A 22,048-nucleotide genomic window follows, 5' to 3' on the forward strand; every position below is an offset into this window, starting at 1 on the left:
GTAATTAATTCTTTGGTGTTTTGCCTCAAAGTCTAGAAAAACTTTGCAAATTCTGACATGTTTCTTTTCAATATACAGGTGATCAGAGAAATACAATTTCTGACTTGAATGCCAATATGCTTATCCAGAAAGTGGGTTTTATTTTAAATCATACCATATTCATTATGCAAAAATATTTCTAGGTGATGAGCAAAAAAAGTGTAGATCAGTGAAAAAAGTGTAGATCAGTGCAGCTATAATGACACTTCTATCATTCTTTTGTTGTATTATAGTGTTTAAAAACACACATCACACATTCAACTCTGTAACAGCCTCAGAGAAAGAAATGGTTATGAAAAAAAATATTACATATGGACTAATGTTATAGGTAGTTAATATCTATGGCATATTTTGAACAGTCATCATACTATTGAAGGTAGGTAGCTATTATTTACTATATTGCATACATTCTTAATAAACTAGAAAAAAAATTCAACATATTTAGAATAAAAGATGGGCAAACTAGAAAAAAAATTCAACACATTTAGAATAAAAGCTGGGCACACCTTTTGCAAAATAAAACTTATAGAGCCTACTCTTTTAGGTCTCAGACTTATATTATTTGATCTAATAAGAAGCATCTTAAAAGAAATCCGTAACAGAGAAGTGCAGAGGAACACTGTGTAATTTGATAAATTTATTTCAGTTAAGAGGAAAAAGTTCTGGCTTAAAAAACACTCTAATTTTATAGACTTTAGTTTAGAACACAAAGTTTGCCTTAGTGATACAATCTATGCAATTTCCATGGGCTTAGACTATAAATAAAGTTACATGTAAAGAACAAGAAGAAAAACAAGTCATTTATAATGGTTCACCAATAGGCCAGATTAGCTGGCATGCTTCAGGTACTTTACACTGCTCCAGTGATGCAAACCAGCCACAAACCTGGCTTGAGTTAAGCCAGACCTGCAGCTGGTTTGCATTTCCAGAGCACTGCAGAGCAGCTGGAACCTCTGGTGAACCCAGACCACTCTCAGCAAACGCATATCAGCAAATACTGTCTTTATTGAGAACAGGAGAAACATCTCAGAAAGACTTTTCCAAATGCAGAAAAGCAAATCCAGTGCTCTGTCTCAACCCTCTGTGATTACCAACTGAACTTTGGTAAGACAATTATTTAAATACTTTAAATGTCACTTTTGCTAAAAGACATTCTATAAATGTCACTATTGCAGAAAGACTCTCTTCAATGGAGTCTGAATCAGAAAACATCACTTACCATGTGCCTCCAGGGATAGAGGTGAGACACCATCAAAGCAGACCAGGCTACTGGTCACCAAAAAATCCTTCAAGTATACACCATACTGCTTGTGGCAGTGTAGGATTTACATGCAGCCTCAGAGAAAATCTTCAGCTGCTATCTACAGTTCTAGCAAAGGGTGTTCCAGGGGCAGGATGCAAGTCAATACCTCCACAGCAAACTCAGTCTAATCATCAGCTCTTTTGTCACTGTACAGATGAGCAAAAGAGGAGTAAACCTCTTTGTCACAGTGGTAAATGACCTGTCCAAAATCCCTCACAAGGGTCTATACAAGTCTCTCCATTCTTGATTCTCACTTACATTAATATCAAAACATTTCTGGTGGAAACCACCCTTAAAGGAGAGAGCAAGCAGATGCCAAGTCTAAACAAACCATGGCATACCAGGCTGTTTATGTGCAATAGAGAAACCAGCAGATAATACATTGCCACTATTATGGTTTCTCTATTCAAGAAAGAACAGAGGGTCAGAGGAAGGGTTATATGAACTAATGCTTATCCCATAAACTGCAGCAGACTTCTCACAGAATGGAGCTACAGGGTCTTATCTGCCTTCACCTGCAACTCACCATGGTATGTGCAACTGAGGAAGATCACAGAAATCACAGAATATTCCCAGTTGGAAGGGTTCCACAAGGATCATTGAGTTCCACTCTAAAATTAATGGTCTATACAGGGATAGACCCCACCACCTTTGCATTATTAGCACCATGTGTAACCAACTGATGATGTGAAGCCAAGAGAATCCCAAGGAAATTTGGCTGCATATGCTCCAGTAGGTAGGATGACAAAGACAGGACATCAAGATATCAGAGAAAATGAACAAGGACTGAGGGTAAGATATTTACTGTGTAGTGATTCTGTTACTTTTACTACAAATGAGGGAAAAGGCAGGGGTGGAGGGGAAGATGGGACACAGTGTACCAAAAGCAGATGGGGATTGAAATCAAACCAATACTTTATCTAATAGAGTAAACCTTCGTTCTGCAGCTCAACAGCCAACAGCTTAGCAAGGCTAGCAGGTAGAAACAGGGGAAGAGAGAAGATGGCAGAAGAACTTGTCAGAAGTTTCCATTTGCTTTCATTCCTTCTTTAGCAATGGGTATCATAACTGAACCTAATAAATTCTGCAATAAACCCAGGACCTTTTTGATTTAGGATTGGGGGTGGGGGTTCAGGGTGTGAAGGGGGACATGGGGATTAACTAATGACATTATATTGACTACTTCCCATCTTACTTTGTTTCTTTGCTCCTAAGACAGCCAAGAACAAATCACCATTCAATGGATGCTAATACTTGAACTGCAGGGAGAAGATCCCAGTCAATTCACTCCTGCAGTGGGTCATGTTGTGCTTTACACCACACCTATATAGTGTAGCTTTATCCTTAACTCCTCAGTTCCAAGTATACACATATGTATGTGTCTGTGCATCTACAGTAACTATGTTTGCATTGCTGCACTACACCCACGCAACATAGTGGTGGTGAATTATCTCTTTTTTTAAAGGTTTGTTTGTCCCTATGTGAGGACATAAAAGATAAAAGCAGCCACAGTCCTTCACAATTATTTCCAATTCAAAAGCTACTGTAAACGAGCTCTCAGAAAGAAGAGTGACAAGTCCAAGGCATAATGCTAGAAAAAGGTCAACAGCTTACCCCACTGTCACAACTTTGCAGACTTTTGCTGGCATGCACCTGAACTATACAAGTAGCAGCCCCTTCACCTCTTGTGGAGTGAGTTCCTGATGTTCAGCATGATATGTACCAGCTAACCAATAGTGCAAAGAGCTGCAAAGCATAATCTGCATTCGGTTTCCTTTAGAGAACATAATTTGGCATTCTGTGTGCATGTCAGGCAATTAAAGAAGGCAGCACAAGCCTGAGTGTTATAGCCCTGTTAATTTACTAATGCAAAGTCTCGCGTACATCTGGCACATGTCACTTCTTTTCTCCTGGAAATGAAGGTGGTTTTCCAGGAGACTAGAGGGCAGCTAAAGCATTTGTTTCCTGCCTGGTCCTTCAAAACATTATGCCTGAAGTTCCTCATGCCAGCCTTGAGTCTGACTAACTTAAGTCTACTGATTTAATCCCATGGTTTCAATTCTGCCTCTCAGCATGGCATTTAACTTGAGAGTCCTAGCCCTAATGGCTTGGCTATGCCACCCTTAGCCATAGGACTTACAGCCCTTAATTCTACCTCTTGCTATAATGGAAGTGATGGCATTCTCTAATCAATCAGATCTAGAAAATGAAAAATCACCCTCTGCAGACCTGCCTTGCTGAAGTCTTTCTCTGATCAAGACAGCTGCCCATGAAGATGCACTTTTCAGGTAAACAGACATTACTCTTCACAGGATATACATAAATATTCACTGTCATAGCCTTCACTCCCTTCAACTGCCATTAATCTAAGGGACATCCACTGGGCAGCAAGGGCTCTACAAGGTGAACCTTAAAATCCTTCCTGCAAGGAAGGAACAACAACAGCAAGCATGACTTTTGTAAACATAAGGTAGCTTGTATGTTTGAGGGCTGTTCAAACCTACATAAAGCTCTCCTCTTCTGTGGAAAAGCAACTGTCTCAAGCAGAAGACTCCTTACCTCCATCACTGCTAACCACACCATCCATGCCAAAACAGCAAGGAGATTCTTTACATTTTTATAAATCAGGTAAAGGATAGGTATTGCTCCTTGTGCAGAAGAGGGGGTGACCAGAGAGCTGGTAGCAGTGTGGCAATAGAAGGTCCAGCCATAGGCAGCAGTATTCAGTAACAGTCTGCAGTGACCTCAGACTAAGCCAGAGCTGGACAAAACAGTTTTTGGTTCTCAGTTTTCACATAATGTATTAAATTCTCATCTAATCTACTGTCCATCCAACAGAGAAGCACATGGGAATGGAAAAAGCAAGTGAAAACTGTCCTCTTTCAAAGCCTACCTTTTGCAGCCCCATGCAATCTCAAGAATGCGAGGAAAGCCTTTATAGGGCTGATGAGCCCAAGACTTCCTTTAAAAGCATGATGCATGAAACCCCAGGCATTTTGTAAAACATTTTGCTAGTTTTTAATGTAAAAAATAAAAAAATCACAGTTAGCAGAAGAGTTCAAACACTATCTTGCATCTATATATTCTCATAGCAAATAATCACAACACACTTCTTTATCATGAAAATTACTGGCTACCTGGAGTCGGTAAGAACATGTGGTAATTTGCAGAATTGTCTTGGAAATTATTGGGTCTTCTTGTACAACTTGGTCTAACTTTCCCCACATTGCCTTTAAGAACCTTGAACAAAATCAGTCATATTTGCCACATTACAACCAAATAGTGCTTCTTATGTTGTCATTCATAAATATAAATGAATAATGCATAAATGCAAAGAAACCCAGTAAGATTTCCCATGTGGGCAGTTCTTATTAGTTAAGCTTCTCCTTGTATATGCTTTATCTGCTGTTCTTTGGACTGCATTTGATAGTGACCCAGGCTCTGATTACTCCCAAAGTGTTTGACATTTTCCAGGACCATGTCCTGGAAGAGGTGACAGTATACTCTCATCAAGTTTACAGATGGCACAAAACTGGGTGAAACACTCAAGAGCAGGGCTGCCATCCAGGGGGCCTAGGCAGGCAAGAGGAAGGGGCTAATGAAAACTTCATGAAACTCAAGACTAATTTTGAAGTCAAACATTTAGGAAGGATGAAGCCATTGCAATGATATGTTGTGACCTGACTGGCTAGGGAGCAGGTCTGTGGAGAAGGACTTGGAGGTGTGGGCAGACATGTCAGCAGAACGTGACTGAGTCAGCAGCCTGCCCTGGCACCAAAAGTTCCTATCAGCATCCTGTGCTCTCTTAACAGAGGTGTAGTCTGCAGATAGAGGGAGGTCATTAGATCCGGCTACTCAAAACTCAGACCACATCAAATACTGTGTCTACAAGACAGACATTGACTTTGGTCAGTTTTACAAAGTTTCAATTAGCCCATTCCTCTTGCTTGCCCAGGTCCCACTGGGTGGCAGCATTGCCCTTGACTGCATTGAGCACTTTCTCCAATTCTGTCCTCTGCAGATGCAAGGACTGTGCAGTCCCACTGCTGCCTCTAGGTACTGATTCAGTTGTTGAACACAACTGGTCACAATACAGACCCTTGCAGTCTCTTGGTGACCTCCAAGCAGATTACAACCCACTAACCATGGCCCACTGAGTCTGACTACTCAAATGGCTTTTTATCATGTTGGCTGAGATCGTGCCAAAAGACTTGTTAAAGTCAAGGTAAATGACATTCACTGCTCTGCCCTAGACCACAAATCCTGTCAATTTATCATAAAAGTCTGTGAGGTTGATGCCACTTCAGGTGGGATCTAACCAGAGAGGAGCAGAGAGACAGCATCCCCTTCCTTACCTGCTGGCCATGCTGTTTTTGATGCAGCCCACAATACTACTGTCTCCCATGAAGCCTGTCATCCAGCAGCACCCCCAAATCCTTCTCTCAGTATGGCTGCTTTCAATCCATTTATCCCCCAGCCTGCATTGATACCTGAAGGTGTCCCAGTGCAAGTGGAGCACCTTGTACAAATAAAGAATACACTGACATCAACTAGCCTGGTGTCCAGGATCTATGCCCTGCTAATCTTTTTTCTTCATTACCTTCAGGATCCTAAACAACAGCCATTTATTTCGTGGCTGTCACAGCCAAGACTATCTTTGGAATCACCTCTTCAACCAGTTCTTCCTTGGAAGTGAGCTGCAGATCTGCTAGTGCCAACACCAGTTCACCCATCCAGTACCAGTATGAAATAGTTATCCCAAACACTGTTCAGAAACCTTTCACCATTCATCCCATACGTTGCCCTTCCAGGAGATGTCAGGGTCCCTGTGACCAGCACATCCTGTGACAGAGCTCTCCTTCAACTACTTAGAGAAGTCTTAGCCTACTTCCTCACCTAGATCAGGGGACTGTACTATGCTATTTTAATTTTTTTTCAATTGATCAATCCAGTGACCTTCACCTGCTCAAGTGATTTCCTAGTCTGGACACTTAGCTTTCAGTTTCTCTGTAGGCACAGAACGATTTGCTCTCCCAAAAACTTTCTAAATAGATGGCAAATTTCTAAATAGATGGCTTCCTCTTCTCTCTAGTTAAGGATCCTTCTGGCCTCCAAGCACTCACAGTCACATCTCTGCTTCTTAAGAAGCAGTCCAGTCATATGTGCACACACTGTGCTTGCTGGTGCCAGTCCTGGTGCTAGATGTGTCCTGGAGACACTGACAGGATTGACATCCACACCAACAACACGTGTCACCGTCACGCCCCTTCGTCACCGTCACCATCCTGGCCTGCAGGCACACACCCACCAAAACTCCACCTTTACATGCACAGGTCATACAGGCAGGGAAATCCACACTGAGAGCACTTTCAAGATGACTGCTCTCAACTCAGTGAAAGAGAACTTAATGATTCAGAGTCCCTTGAGAAATCACCCTTATTAACAAAGGGTCCAGAAAGGCTGGACATACTTTTAAGATGGAAATCTTAAAGGTGTGGGAGCAGGCCATTGCTATGTGCTGAAAGAGAAGCTGGTAGGGAAGAAGATCAGCCTGGCTGAACAGGAAGCTTTTGCTGGAACTCGGGGGGAAAAATGAGAGTTTATGACCTTTGGAAGAAGGGGCAGCAAACTCAGGAAGAGTACAAGAATCATGTAGAGAGAAAATTAGAAAGGCGAAAGCTCAGCTAGAACTCAATCTGGCAACTGCTGTGAAATATAATAAAAAGTGTTTTTATAAATACATTAACAACAAAAAGGAAGGCCAAGGAAAATCTCCATCCTTTATTGGATGCTGAGGGGAACATTGTAACCAAGGCTGAGGAAAAGACTGAGGTACTTAATACCTTCTTTGCCTCAGTCTTTAACAGAAGGACTGGTTTTCCTCAGGACAGGCAGCTCTTGAGCTGGGAGTCAGGGACAGGGAGCAGAACAGAGGCCCTGCAGTCCAGGAGGAAGCAGTGAGTGCCCTGCTGTGCCACTGAGACACTCACAGCTCCGTGGGGCTGATGGGATCCATCCCAGGGTACTGAGGGAGCTGCTGGAAGAGCTCACCAAGCCACTCTCAACCACTGATCACCAGTCCTGCTTAACTGAGCCTGTCCCAGGTGACTGGGGGTTGGCCAATGTGACACTCACAGGAAGGGTCAGAAGGATGATTTGGACCTGTCAACCTGACCTTGGTGCTGGGGAAGGTTATGGAACAGATTGCATTGAGTGCAGTCACACAGTATGGACAGAACTACCCAGGATCAGGCCCAGCCAGAATGGGTTAAGGAAAGGCAGGTCCTGCTTGACCAACCTGGCCTCCTTTTATGACCAGGTGACCCACCTGGTGGATGAGGGAAAGGTTGTGGATAATGCCTACCTGGACTACAGTAAAGCCTTTGGAACTGTCTCCCACAGCACACTCCTGGGAAGTCTGGCTTTGTGCTATGGTTTAACTAACACAGTGTGCTTGATTAAAGGTTGGACTCATTGATCCCAGAGATATTTTTCAACATTAATGAGTCTATGATTTTATAGAATTTTTCTTCCTTCTTAAAATGCCACATGATGAAATTTGGTAGATGGACACTTCCCTTAGCACATTTAAATGTCTTAAAAGTTTTGCTTATTACAAATACCAATGGTCTAAAAACCTGCAATATAGTTGCCAAAAAAAGTGCATGAAGGAACATATAGGACACAGAGAGACCCTGTGGCCAACAGTGAGGTATACAGACAAATGTATAAAAGTGTCATAAAAAGAAGTTCCTTTAAGCCTAAAACTGTAAAAATTGAATTCACTAATGCTTATATGACAGCAATTTCTTTGATTCAAATTAACCAGCTGTTTTATCTTGTATTTTCAGTTATTGACAATATATTCACATCAGATTAGCAGATTGACCTTTTTTCTTTTCTTCAAGTGACTGTAAGGTTAGCCTTTTGGACTTTTGAAGTGGTTGGCCAGATGCTTTCAAAAGGAAGTTAAAGTATGTGAGTTTCAATCTCATTAAAAAGGCCTTTTTTTAAAACAAACTTTCCTTTTGTTCATATCAGCACTTACTTTTTTAAAAGACCCCAAGAGAGAGTTCCAGTCTATAGATCACTTGTCCTGAAGAAAGCTCTGTTAACTATTTATAGATCATGTCCTTTTGTACCGAACTAGATCAAGCAATTTATTCAGTGCATGACTGCAGGAGAGAAATTCATTTGCTCTAAGTGTCATCAAGGCAGCCTTTTACCTGCTATGAACAAGACCAGATGAGCTGAATTGCTGGGCTTTTACTTCAAATGCACATTTTGACATTGTGTGGGGTGCCATCATAACTTTCAAGTTTTCAAAGTATTAAGTACATTCACAGAATGGGCAGTCCTCAATCACAAGAGCAGCAAATAGCACATAACCACTAGAATAAATCAAACACATGTGCACACATTGAAATTATCTCTCTTTTCTTTAAAGTAGCACTTATAGATGCAAATTACCATTAGCTGCTTTGGTAGATCTCACTTTAGAAATGGGAGCATGCCAGCATAGAGACCAAGGAAAAGAGCACACAACAGGCATCAGCTCCTCAGCTTAACAACAACAGAATCAAAACAAAAGGAGATGGAGAAGTGATGGCCTTCATCACCTCTAATCAGCAAGGGCTTTCTTCAAGCATTCACCAGGGAAGTGATCCTCTCTGCAAAACCTAGTAGAGAGGCTGCATGCAACAAAAACACTTCACTGCAGCAAATGCTTTGTTTTACTCCTTCAGTTTTCCTTGTAGAGTCATTATTAAAATGACATCTCATACTTGTAACCTGCCTGAGCCCACTAAGGCTACAAAAAGGGGTGGGGGGGCAGAAGTTAAAAATACATCAAGAAAATAAAACAACAATTAAAAGTAATTGACATCCGCCAGCAACAGCTTCAGACACAAAAAGTACAGCTGGTTTGAGGAATATGGGTGTCTATTGTTATTGGATCAGTGTGGAAAAGAAAAAAGAACATTACTTGCTTTCCTTTTCACTTTGCTCTACAGACACAAATGCCCTGGCTCTGGCCAGCTAAATACACTCCAACCTGGCTACAGATATTGCTCCTAGGCAGCTGGAAAATTGTGCAGGTGGTTCAAACAGTATGGCTATCTGTCCATACTGGGCACTTTGAAAGCTGCGTTGCACTCAGCTTTCCTTGTTTGACAGGATAATCTGTTGAGGATATTCTTGTTTTCTATCTTGAAAAGGGGTTTAGCAGAGGGACCAATGACAGGATCTGTGTGACTAGGAGCATTATGCTGGGAGCCAGAAACATATCGATTAACAGATTGTGATAAGGTAGACAGAGCTGGTTTAGTAGCTATTGAGTCATGATTCATGTCTATATACTGAAATCATTAAGCAAGCCTCATTCCAAAATGACTTTGAGCTGCCAAGTTTCCATTCTTTCACTTCAGAGGCACACAGAGATCCCCAAGCCCTATCCCACTTGACAGTATAAATTCTCAAAGAGTAGAATGACATTATCATACCAAAGTGCCACTATAAAACACGGCAGACTAAAATTCATACTACCCTTTTAGAAAAAACACATTTTGGAATACATTTCTTTCTTTTAAAGTATTCACCTAATACATATATTCATTTAGTGAATATTCATTTGATTCAGTGAAAGCTATGTAATAAGGATACACAAGCTAAGACAGATTTTACTTTTTTTTTAAATAGACTGTATCACCAGAAGCTGGATCTCAAGCTTAGAGTCAAGAATTAATGAATTACTGCATTGATTGCCAATGTGCTGCTGACACGTCAAGTGTAAGTCTCAAGTCTCTAATTTTTGTTTTCATAATTAGGAGCGGGGTGAGAATTAATACTGGCCAGTGAGGAACTCCCAGTACTACTACCTAGATACCAAAAGCTGGCTCCTACTGGTCTTTTTTCTTATCTGGCCTCATCTCCTTTCTAAACTGAGCATTATGCATTAGGTAGATTTCCATGTCTGATCTAAACAAAACATACTGCAGCAATCTGAAGAGCATTTGTAATCATGAGGATCATATCCATCAGCTGAGAAGTGTTTTATTTCACACACCATTTACAACTTGATACAGAGATCCAACAAAATCAGCAGGCACCAAAACAGCTAATGAGAAAGAAAAGCACCACTTTATTATATTTGGAGGTTGTATTCTACCTCAGCCTAGTTATGTAGGGTGGATGCTCAGACTGGACACCGTCTGCCACGGATTTAAATTACTTTTCCCATTGTACTACCATGGTACCAAGTCCATATTCTCTTTGAATTAGTAAACAGCTAGAATAAGCAGCAGTTAAAAAAAATAAAATAAAAAAGTGTCTTTGATTTGACATTGTGTAGTGACAAGAAGAAAGTACAGTGGGCAACTGAGTATGGATTTCATCCAGCAGTTCCAACCTGCTGCTCTCAGCTGTCACAACAGGATATAGGTCAACACCAGTCCTTTGAATATACCCAGTCCAAGGTTATTCACCACTTCAACTAAAAGCTTCACATGCTAAATATTTGCTATTTCATATCTTCCCCAAACTGCCCCAGATGGTTCAGAACAATAAGCGTATCATAGAATCAAACCTGATTCTTTCAAAAGCCAAATCTCTTTTGATCTCATCTGCAATGTCCTTTGATCAAATAGCCAAAGAGATCACTTCTGTATGCTCTACCAAGCATTTGGATTAAGGTAAACAATAAAATTGTAACAGCTAGACTAGCTTTAATGTTTCTTAAATATAAGAAAAAGTGTTTATAGGAGACCTTTTCTTTGAGCTAGGAGATATAAGTGGACTTTCATTTTAGAAACAAAAGTAAGCATTGAGGAAGAAGAGTCCAGATGCAATAAAAATACCTATAAATCTATTCCCATTGTTTGATTACTTTGGGGGCTTGATGACTTTAAAACCAAAGCAAGTGTTTTTATCTGATAAATTTTCAGAAGCTAGTGAGAAGTAATAGCATCATGAATCCTTACCAAATCCATTCCATCATTTCCTGCTCCCCAACCTCATACTTGAATAATCTGTCTCAGGCATATTTGACTAATACCAAGACAAAAATACTCATTTTTATCAAAACACACCAGCCATCTTGCAGGGAAAACTGTAAGGAATTAGTAGTAGCAGTAAGTAAGCATATTCCCTCTTTAGAAACCCCTCCTCTAGCTTTAAAATAAACGCAGAATAGGGAATAGGAATGTCACCACTCCAGATGTGTCAGTGATAAATAGGAAAGGGAAGAACACAGGCCAGTGCACAGGGGATAGGGATGCAAAGCTGACACAGCAGGTAAAAGATGAGATATCACAAGAGTCATAAGCCACTTACACAAAAGAGGAAATGCAAAAAAGTTTTAAAGTGTTTCCATATGCAGAACAAATCAAGTCATGTAGCAATGTAAAAAAGATGTTTGCATCTAATGCTATTTACCTTAGAAGTTAATGGGATTGCATTGTTTATGTTAACAAACTGATTACCATGAATTCACTCAAAAGGCATAAAAGTAACGTGTGTGAATAGATACCTCTTCAAATTCAGTATTTCCTTATGATTCCAGCTACTTACATTTAAATAGGCAACAGTGGCTTGCCACTGACTTTTACTGGGTGAAATTCAAATCCACCATGCTAACAAAACCACTTAAATAAGAAACAATATTTTCTTTTTAAAAGCCATATAAATTAAATTTGAGTTCTTTTTTACGTTTTAGGTTGAACAATTTTAATTACATTTTTAGTACAAAAGTTGATATGGAAACTGTTCCACAAGTTGTTTGGAACATTCAGTTTTCCGATCTACGTAAATGTAGGGGAAAAAGTGAAGTTCACACCCTGAAATAATTTGGCATTAGAGACAGATTACCTACATCCTTTAGCATTAAACAAAGACAATTTCCTTAACAGAGAAACCTCATGAAATGATTATGATACTGCAGCTACAAAATTGCAGTCAGCACCGGCTAAACAACCTCGTTATTTTAATCCCTTATAAATATTCAGACTTTGGACAAATCAAAAATACACATCTTTTAAACAGCTGTCAAAAAGAACAGAGCAAGTTTTACACTGTCCAAAATAAAACATTCAATCAGCACACATTAGGCTGCATATTTACTACAACACTGATATTACAGAGATATGATTTAGATATCAGATTGGAAGAAAATGTTCAGAAAATACCCAACAATCATGACTGCTTCTCAGGCAGCAACAGAAGGGGCATCCTGACACTATAGTTGCCTTTGCTGGTTTAAATACATGGGAAATGTATTAGATTTCCTTTTTTTTAGGTTTTGTCACAAAAGGCTTATCTTTCATAGAATTGTACTATGGTACTATCTCTAAAAACATTTTGGGACCTTTCAGAAACTCAATATTTCTTAATCTGATTTTCTATTAACTTTTTCTAAAAACTTAGAAGACAAGACAGAATCTTTTATTTTAGCAGCCATCATTTCATATCTTCCAGTGTAGCTGTAAAACATCAATGAGATGGAAAAATGTGGGAGGTTTATTGGTGGATCCTCACACTTTCATATTTAAAATCCTAGAAGTCACAACACTTTCCCACTTTCTCCTAGCACTTTTAAATGAGGGCCCAATTCCCGAGCCCAGTAAATCTGTCTGGGCTCTAACACTGCAGAAACACTCTAACACTGCAGAAAACATCCTGTGTAAGAGATGGGGACACTCCACTATCCCAGTCATTTAAAGTGGTCCTTGCACAAGAACACAGAGATGCTCCATTCAGGGATAAAAGAATCAAGAAAATCTCTGTAAGAGAAATTCCTCCTCTTAGAAGACTGGAGAAGAGCTCAATGCAAGGAATGCAACGATTCTGAACTAATTTTGCTCCCTTATTCGTACTAAACTTTGCCAGGGGCATCCCTGCTTTTGAGGGGATAAGTCAGTCTAAATCACTCACCTCATACTACAAAAGGACAGTATATCCATACAGTGTAGAAGCAATTGCAGTTTACCTTCAATAACAGGATATGGGGGAGCAATCAGCTAATCTCAATTTATTTCAAAAAATGTGAAACTCATTCTCACTAAGAAACAAGATTTAACTTTGACACTGTAACAGCAAATAGCTGGAAGCACCACAGAGACTGAACAGACAACATTAAAGATTTTGCTCCACACAAGTTTTAACCCAGAAAATAAGAAAAAATACAACTATACAAGGCATTCTTTGAGATCCAGGCCTTCAGAAGGCTGCACCTAAAATCCAGAGAATCAATGTAGCTGGAAATTGAAAATGTAGGAAATGGTCAATGAAATAAATCAAAAAGACCTACCTAATATTTCCTAATAGCTTGAAAGGTTATATGCAAGTATATCAGCAGGAAATATAATACAGTGCAAATAGCAGGCAAAATGAAAAAATTAAGCAGAAGACAAAATGTGTTTAAAAGCTGAACAAAATTTTTTAAAAAATCCAAAAGCAAGTTGCAAACTTTGGGGAAAATGCTCAGTAACATTAAAAGAAAACACCAGCAAATAAAAAATTAATTTTGGATTCAACAAAATAACTATATAACAAGGTCAAAAAGGCAAGGGACACAATTTCAGAGCGGGAAATCATAGTCCCTGTCTATACAGAGGCCCTACTGAGAAAATCATCTTAACAAAGCTAACTTCACACATGAGAAAAATCAAACAGATCATAAATGGTAGGGAGAGGGCTATAAAGAGCTTGGTACCATTGTGTGTCTATAATTCAAGGCCTCATTATTCAAAAGGTGGTGAGGAATCAAGAACAGCAGAGACAGAGCAACAAGGACTGAAGTGAGCTTGAATGTACTGCTATGAAAAACAGCAAAATGTTGAAAGAGACAGCCTCCAAATTATAAGTGACAGATCTACATAATATCACAACATTACACTTGCCTCCCTCCGGCGCCACCGTGTCCAATGCTTTGACTTATAGATGAACTTTGGCAAACAAAGGACAGTCAGGAATAACAAGTTCGAAAATCTCCTACAGGTGTAATCATCATAGCTCTTGACTGATGTGAGTAGTATGGCAGAACTATGAGGAAAAAATTAGGATTTCTCCAGGAAGAATCTTTTAAGCTAAAGAACAAACAAATTTCCCTCAAGAACAAATGCCTCCTCCACCCCTTACTCAGGGCTTCCCTACTAGCTGTGGGAAAAAGACTCAAGAAAGAAGGTAGCACTGCCCCTTCAGATTTTTCTCGGTGGTCTTTCTTGAGCACAAAGGCACAGGGTTTACAGAACCACTGCTGCTCTGTGAGAGAATGGGATGCTCATGAGATCTGAGAGCCAAGGATCTGGCTCCTTTACCTTCTGCATGGAGTGGGATACAGCAGAGGACAGCCAGGGAACACAGTTACACCAGGTCCTCTCAAAGTACTCTTCATAACAGAACCATACATCAGCCTAATGTACAGTTCCGGGAAACAGGCTTTCCTTATTCCTAAGACATTATTAACAGCATTTAGCATGCCTACAAACAGGTAAAATTTTGCCCTAATAATAATTTCAGTTTCTTGTGTATTCTAGGAACTTTCAGAGTTAAGTTGCAGACCCAAGTAATGAACTGTGTCTGTAAACACTCCTTTAAGCAAAGCCAGTTAACCTAGCATTGTGTATACAGAGTCAGCAGATGTGGATGGAGGGTTTGCTTGACTTCAAATATTTTAAATAAAATTGTTATCTAAATAACATTGAATGATGCCAGCACAGTATTTTAACTTTCTAAAGAATCCAATAAGCTTGTGTGAATGCCACAGACAGAACAACACTCAATACTACAAGAAGTATTAGAAATCTACTTGGAAATGAATCATAGGCACAATTCATGAACAAGCCCTAGTTTTCATCAGGCCATTAAATACACGTCAATTTCAACTTGCCACCACTTGCACCTCCCATAACAATTATTCTCAATTTATTTTCATCTGTTCCATAAAAAATGATTGCTTCTGCTTTACCTAATCCTCCACTTACATCAACCCTATTGTTCATTTCCTTCCCTTTCATCTTCTCCACATTAATTCCCCACATCACTTTTGATCTAGCTTTTTGTTTCCTTTTTTCCCCTACAGATTCTTCCTGATGAAGAATTTACAGCCCTAATGTTCATCTGACATGTATGGTGATATTTTATTGATTCCCTACACTGTCTATTAGTTCTGTATAATGAATAGCATTACACAAAACACAAGATGGGTTGTCTTCACTTATATCTTGGATTTAAAAAACCAATTTAACCGAACTTGAGAAATGCCCCATTTTATCAGTAAATATTCATATTTAATCGTAATTGGAGCAGCATATGCAAGGAGCAGCCAGAGAAAACAAACATTTCCTCCTCACAGTCCAAAGAGTTACTCTTTGCCATAGTGGCAAGCCAAGTAAATAGAATAATTGCGATTTTCACTGCTGCTAAATAAAAAATAGCAAAACCTCTCCAGGAACTGTTCTGTGTGGCTGTAATAAATGCCCACAGAAACAAGCTAACCTACATTATTCATTCACCTACAGAAAGGATGGTCTTTTTAAAACTGGAAAGACTTCAAGAAGTGGAACAGCTGATTTTAGCTGATATAAACCATAAGTTATATTTTACATATATGTTATATTCAATTTTTAAGGGGAAAAATGGCATTTAGTTGAGGCAACTCTTAAAAAACAAGTGTTTCATGTTTATAGATCAATAGCAACAACCAAGTATATAATAACTGTACTTATTGCAAGACCACAAAACCTAAGCTAAACTTTGTGTTTACTCAGTTGCGTCAAAACCAGTCACTGGGCAAAAACCTCTGAGCAGTCCCAGAAGGAGAAGCCAGGCCAAGGCTCCCTTTCTTCCAGCCTCACAGCCCCATGGCAGTCATGCAACACATTCCTCCTCAGCCATTCGGACTCTGGCCTCAAGAATCTGGTATTCCTCACGGCACCAGTAAAGCTTCAACCAAAGGGGAGGCTTTAATCACCTCCCATGACACAAAACTGGCAGATGGGTCAGTGCCTGCTGGCTCTCATGCTGAACTCAACACTGGTAAGTCTAAAGGAGGCTTGTACAGGAACAGCCAAGCCATTTTTTTGTCTGCAGCAATGAGAGAGAGGGATTCCAGCACTTCAGCACAGGCATGATACTGGAAATTCAGATATACTGAAGCTTAATCCTGGATTTTGATGAAGACCCCCCCCAGGAATGAAAGATCAATATACCATCTGCATACAAGAGAGATGTATGATCAACTTGTGGTTTTGGAACAACTGATTTCTTTGACAGAAGAACTGCACTGGTTCTTTGGGTTGCACAGCAAATAATTTGTCATGTTCATCATCACATGGTCAGCCAAAATTAAGGCAATACTGGACAAATTTAGAGAACTAAGCTACACCATCCTCCTTCTGCCCCAACTACTGGCTAGGGACAGTCAAACACTCCTTCCTTAAGTGAAATTTAAGAATACTCCTAAAAGGGAAAAATATCCACAATACAGGGTTTAGGTCTTCTTCCTTCTCTTTTACCTGCAAGGGTTATTTTCATGAAAACAGAGCCTTTGACCTTAGCCATACAAATCACCTCTCCCTGTAAAATGAACACTTCATGTCTGCCTGATGAGGACTTGGCAATGGCACCAAAAAATTGGCCACAGCATGGTTGTTTGTTAACCCCTGTTTCACTGTTTTGCAGGCATCCTAATAGGAATGCTTTGGTGAAGGACTGAAGAAATAGTAACTTTAATGGGTTAACTTAAACAATGTCTGTTGTCCCTCTAGTCAATAGATGGTAGAGTGTACAACTTAATCAGTAAGCTCAGGGATACTTAGGAAAAAATAACTTAACAATAAAAGTCCTTCAGCACAGACAACTGAGGTTGACCAAAAAACCTATTTTTCTGTTCTTAAAATGACACAGGAAGCAAAACTTGTCTACCTATCTATACCAATTTTCAAAGCAATCATACTCATGACTGCCAGCTATGAAGTCTGACACACACAGACACCTCTGACAGTTCACAGCTGAAGTGTCTAGGAAAGGTCAAAATACCCAGAACAAACAACAAGATCAGCTGTCAAAGCCCTAAATACATAATGAAATGCTTAAATTCTAACACTGAATTTTTATAACTACATAAAGATGACACAATAAGAAAACCAGGTATATTTTATGTATTTATTGTCTCAGCAGTCTCAAAAAATTTTGGTGCATTCCTGAATAATCAGTCTAGGGAAACTGAATTCAGACAAGTTCATTCTGCAACAGCAGACTCCATGAGCTGGAGCACCCATTATTTGGGTTTACTGCTAACTCTTGTTCCCTACAATGAATGATCTCTATATTTTCTACAAAAATAGCTTAAAATATGAGATTTTCTTTTTAAGTTTTGGAAAACTTCTATGTTGCATTACAGCTCCATTTGACTACAAAATAATCAAAGCTTGTTAACATAGATATAAACTGTAATTACCTGACTCTGCATTGATCTTCACTGTGGGGAGTTTCCTTGTTATAACCACAACAAAAGTGATGTCTAATGATAGAAATGGCAAGTAGGATTGGAAAAAATTAATATTCAGAACTAGCAAAAAGAATCTCTCAAAATACCTGGAGCTTGGTGAACTTTCTGTCCAAGAAAATGCTAGCTATTGAATTAAGTTTACAGGTCTTTGTTAATAACTGCAATGTCTGATTATTTTGTAGCTTTGCACCTCTTTTTACAGAAATCTAGTCTCTTCCTACCCATGGTCTCAGGATTGTTCAGGTTGAATTAGCTTTGATCCCATTAAGTGTGAGGTCCTGGGCATTGATATTCTCTGATAGAAAGAATTCCACCCACCTCACAATGAAAACTTCTCACACATTTTTCCTCAGCACAGCCAGATAATGTAAAACAAAGGAGGGATCTCTCTTTTCAAATTCTCCAATTCTTTCAAGCTATCAAGCCATTACACTACTTGCTACTCAGGGAAAAAAATCACAATATAGATACATTAGCATTAAATTTCATATCAACTATGTGCCAATTTTTTATATTCACCCATTTTGTTTCCAGACAAAAGACAGCAGAACTGTCATAAAAGTGATAAAAATTAAATATACTTTCAGTAAAGGCACACATTCTGTATCTGTACTCTTGCTGAAGGCATTAATTCAGTTAATAAAGCTCAAAATTGCAAAAGCTTCCTTACCATTATGTTATATAGAAAGGAACCTTACATCTTCAGAAGCAGAGATATACTGAATAAAGCAGCTCAACTAGACAGAAAAGAGAGATTGGAAGCACTTTGCTCACCTAGTTAACCTAGTCATGGATTAAGACAATGTCAAGATGGAGGAATAGCAATAGAAACCCTGGTTTAAGTGCTTTTACTTTATGCATTGCTGTGACTTTGACATGTAAGGAAATGTGGACTTTATGAAATTAATCTTTTTATGTAATTCCAAATAGGTGTAATTCCACACCTATTTATTGACACTTTTTCTTTTCCCCTGCAGTAATTCCTGCTTTATAACAGCCCTAAAAATGAAACCTACACTTTATTCATTGTAGGACCGGTGCAGCCAAACATGCTTGAATTGAGACTTGGAACAAGAGGTGCCTAATGGGATATAAGGTATGATATGTCAGTTTCCCTTTAAGTTCAGGCAATCACAAAACCATAGTGGTACTTTTAGGAGAAAATATTTGAAGGTTTTACAAGTTCTTGACAGAATTGCAACAATTAAGGGATAGAAGACAGTGCTCCTACTCAGAGCATATCTTTACTTTCAAATTTCCTAAAAATACACTTTTATTTTGGCAGTCAATGCTTCAAGAGTAACTTTGACAGTTACATGACCATTTGCAGTGGTGGAGTCTCCCAGTCCTTGCCCCTGGAAACTTTAAAATACCTCCTCTCTCATTAAGCTTCCAAAGGCTTAAGATTTGCCTGAATGAGGCCACAAAATTGTTACAGTTCCCTTAATTCAGTTTCTCAGTACAAAATCCATTTGCCAGTTTCTGGTGTAAATAGTTCATGGTCACATTTCTCTCCGTGAAAAGGTATCCCTTGCCTTTTCTCGCAATTATGACTGTGCCATTTTCATAGGTGCTGGTTGCTGCAATGTGTTGCTGATCATGTTAAGCACCTACTTTTCCACAAAAATAGTTTTTGAGACTTAGATAATGATAGTGTAGTATCCTTTAATCCAAGCCAGATAAAGCTGCCTTTCTGAACCAGCTTAAACCATGTTCTCTTCATAGGGCTGACTGCCCCCCTAACATAAAAAGCTGGAAGCTCTTGTTACACATTCACTATAGTTTCAGCCCTTGATGACAAAAAGAAAACTGCAATAAACTCACTACTAACAAAGGTGGAAGAGAAAAAGGAGAAGTTTCCAAGTTACACTCACTCTGACAGAGTATTTCTTCCTGCTCACTGAACTCAGGCCAGATCAGAGTAGGGTGTGTCAAAATGGGATGTGCTCTTTACACTCAATGGGGTCTTTGCCTAAATACACACAGAGATGTGTGGATGCTAACACTGGACAGGCACCCACCACACAAGCTCCTTCAGTCATGAGGATGGATCTCATCCTTGGCACCAAGACAGCAAAGTACACCCACTACAAGTAATTTAAAATCTCATAATTGACTTTTCTATTGTCACTTAGGAATCTGAGCAGAACTGAAAAGAATGGTGACTCAGGTATACTGTAACTAAAGTAGACACTGTATGTACTTTTCTATATGGAATTCACAGTTCCTACAAGACCTTCTACATTGCAGCACTTTGGGGGGAAAAAAGAACAGTTCATTTCTGTGGAGAGAAATTTTGGGCAAGCTTTTCCTGTAAGACAAACATGATCCATGAAGCAACCAGTGCCAGATAATCAGCAGTCCTTCAGTGAAGAGACACTTTGGTATCATTAGAATCCTTCTACCTATCAGCAACTAATGACCAGTTAAAAGAAGATTTAAATACTTTCTCAGGCAATGAAAACCATTGATCACATATTTCCATTAAAACTGACAACATTATAAAATTGCATGTACCATGAAGATTCATACAAGAATTTGAGAGCTTTCCATGATCCTAATAAGCCATTTAATTGTGTTAGATCTGATACCTAAACTATCAATAGCTCACATCTGCAAATGCCCTATTTCCTCTGTAATGCAACGTAACGCAGAATGATCTAATAAAACCGTATTACCATTTAATTCACAGAACAAAAAACTCAGTCCCAGAAAAATAAAAATTGTTATGTCTTATCCCATCCTGGGACTTGCAAAAATCACTTTTTTAAAGTAAGACATAGTGCAATCACAACTTTTTTAGCCTTGAATGCATGTAATCAAAATGGAGATTATCCATACTATTTTAAATACAGATGCCTTACAGTGGAACAGGGAGAAGAAGCAGACTGTGCTTATGATAAGAAGTTAAAGGACAGCATACAGCTCAGGGTAGGATTCCTACAAGCATTGAAGGTCAAGGTTAGCTAAACCCAAAAGATTGCTCAGACAAAATCTATTTCCTTAAGGAAAGCCAAAAGGTGCAACCAGGGAAAAAAGAAAAAAGATTGAGAGATTTAAGATACTATGAAAAAGTATCTCAATAATGCTATGCTTTTTCAATAGTGTGCTAAAATATCATTAAATATGATGCATACACTTATATAAGTATGCACTTAAATACATATACCAAAAATGTAAAGATAAAAGTGTGAATATTCATGTACGTATCAAAAAAGAAGCATCAATGTAAAATATAAGCACAAAGAGAATGATCCCACCATTCCTTTATTGCAAATCATATAATAGCTTTACCATTAACAAAAAATGAAATTACTTCACATTTAGAAGCAGCCAGACAGGTCCATCCTGCCCTAATGATCACCATTCATTAAAGGAGTCCTTGTCTACATAACCCATTTCATTCCTTACAATCCACAGCCGAAGCCAAGATGCCTCCTTGCATAGGTAAAGACCACCCACGAGTGTGCACCATAACACCACAGCAAAGCTGTATGTAGAACTATCCTTGTGTGTGTTTGATTTAGCAGAAAATAATGAGCAACACCCTTGTTGTAAAGAACACCTGTAAAGAACAGTTATATAAAATCATCGTAACAGATAGGCCTTATACAAACCTGTATATACAACATCCTTAAACTGGGAATAGACATTTTACCTTTCTCAATGCTCCCTTAAATTAATTGTTTCTAAAAGGAAGTATACACCAGTTAATTTAATGTGTCTTGTTTTGTTTGCAAAAAAAAAAATTAAAGCCTCCAGTGTGAGACGATAATATTCTAACACATGGTATTGGCATTAGAGAAGCCATTCAAAGTATAAAAGATACCATGGAAAAAAATATCAAGATACCTGTTGGGGAAGATGACAAATAGTATTCAAGGCTGGCAAACTCAGCTGGAGATAAAGGGTACCTTACAGGTGAAAGGCTCAGACATCTCTTTTCTTCCCAATGTTAATTAATGTTCTACGTGCTTCGCACAGATTGGGTTTTAATGGCGCTACTTCACAAGGAAAAAATCCAACACAGTTAAGATATACTCTGAGATTATCTGAAGTCACAAAGCTGTATGTAAATCATATTGTTCCAACAGTTTCCTGTACTTTTTATTTAGTCTTCAGACATTTCTTGAGGACAAGACAAAACTGCAAATTTTGCACTGAGCTTTCTTCAGTGCTGCCACCAATGACAGGACACACTG

The 22,048-nt window shown here is 38.9% G+C and overlaps 1 protein-coding gene across 1 annotated transcript in view; it reads right to left on the reverse strand.

Moving 5' to 3' along the window:
* PCCA (propionyl-CoA carboxylase subunit alpha) overlaps nt 1–22,048 on the reverse strand; it is a 273,150-nt gene that overhangs the window by 71,280 nt on the left and 179,822 nt on the right. The window lies entirely within an intron of this gene.

This window comes from Agelaius phoeniceus, chromosome 2 (genome assembly GCF_051311805.1).
Source record: "Agelaius phoeniceus isolate bAgePho1 chromosome 2, bAgePho1.hap1, whole genome shotgun sequence".
Taxonomy (NCBI): domain Eukaryota; kingdom Metazoa; phylum Chordata; class Aves; order Passeriformes; family Icteridae; genus Agelaius; species Agelaius phoeniceus.